Raw genomic sequence first — 1769 nt, 5'->3', positions numbered from 1 at the left:
GCCAAGTCCGCCTTCATCCTCCGCTCTCCTGCGCCTCGTCCCCGACGCCGGCGAGTCCAGCCACCGAGATCAAGCTGCCTCACCGGGTCCGAGGTGGATCCATCCGCCCTCGCCGTTTCCGCCGGTCTCTGCCGCCGTTGCCTCTGCTCCCCTGCGTCCTCTGCATCGCACCGCCTCCTGTCTTCCCTGCTTCAGATCGAACGCCACGCTGCAGCCGCACCGCTCCATCCTCTGCGTCGACCGTGGTCGAACGAGCCGACTAGTGCTGCCCTCTCGTTGACTTGGTCCAACGCCAGCGTGGCCGGCCTCCAAGTCCCAGGCGCCATGCCAGCGCCAGGCCCAGCCTGCGCCCCCGCGGCCTGCTGCCTCACCGACTGGGCCAAAGCCCATGGTGAGCCTCCTCAGAGCCCCTCTGCCCTCTGCACTATTGGGCCAGTTCCAGATTCAGCCCACGGATGTTTTTTTCCTAGACGAATTTGCTAAATATCCTGTGCATGCATATTTACAGTAAATGCCATCATATTAAAGTGTTAATAAGTAATTGTCCATGCATCCAAATTAAACATGTCATATATGTAAAATGCTCAGAAATTTGTGTAGTTGAATACTATGCCACCTTCACCCATGTTAATATTGTTTAATTTGCTGTTTGATTTAATTTGCTCGTATGCCATGTTAAAATGGTTTAATTCATAACTAATTAACCGTAACTCGGATTTAAATAAACTTTATATGTAAATGGGGTAGAAAAATGCCTAGTTTAACATGGTGCACTTTGTTTTACTGTTTTACAACTATAAAATTATGTGATAGGCAGAACAGTACCAAATCTAAAATACGGACATGAGGATTTTCCGGAATTGTTGTTTGTTGTTCCGGCCTCATTTAAACTTGCCTAGCTAGGTAGTTTTCATATGCCTCACCTCTTGCCATGTTTAATAACATTTAATATTGTTGGGTCCATAAACGAGAGAGAACTAAATAATTAAATGTGGTGTTTCGTCGCAACTCGTTGCATATTGAGCTCCACTTAATTTGTAGTGTTGTTTGTTGCACTTTGCCATGCCATGCCTCATTAAACCGGACATGCATCATACTTGATTGTGCATCATGCCATGTTTCTTTGATGGTTGTTTACTATGTTGTTTGTTTCTTTCCGGGTTGCTTCTCTCGTTAGCTTCGGTTTTGTTCTGGAGTTGTGAGGATTCGTTCGACTACGTCCGCTTGTCTTCTTCATGGACTCGTTCTTCTTCCTTGCGGGATCTCAGGCAAGATGACCATACCCTCGAAATCACTTCTATCTTTGCTTGCTAGTTGTTCGCTCTATTGCTATGCGGCGCTACCTACCACTTGCTATTTCATGCCTCCCATATTGCCATGAACCTCTAACCTTTGTCACCCTTCCTAGCAAACCGTTGTTTGGCTATGTTACCGCTTTTGCTCAGCCCCTCTTATAGCGTTGCTAGTTGCAGGTGAAGATGAAGGTTGCTCCATGTTGGATTATGTTTATGTTGGGATATCACAATATCTCTTATATTATTAATGCATCTATATATTTTGGTAAAGGGTGGAAGGCTCGGCCTTATGCCTGGTGTTTTGTTCCACTCTTGCAACCCTAGTTTCTGTCATACCGGTGTTATGTTCCTTGATTTTGCGTTCCTTACGCGGTTGGGTGATTTATGGGACCCCCTTGACAGTTCGCTTTGAATAAAACTCCTCCAGCAAGGCCCAACCTTGGTTTTACCATTTGCTACCACCTAGCCCCTTTT

This window comes from Triticum aestivum, chromosome 1D (assembly GCF_018294505.1).
Source record: "Triticum aestivum cultivar Chinese Spring chromosome 1D, IWGSC CS RefSeq v2.1, whole genome shotgun sequence".
Classification (NCBI taxonomy): Eukaryota; Viridiplantae; Streptophyta; class Magnoliopsida; order Poales; family Poaceae; genus Triticum; species Triticum aestivum.
Note: the sequence above shows the minus strand (reverse complement) of the source record.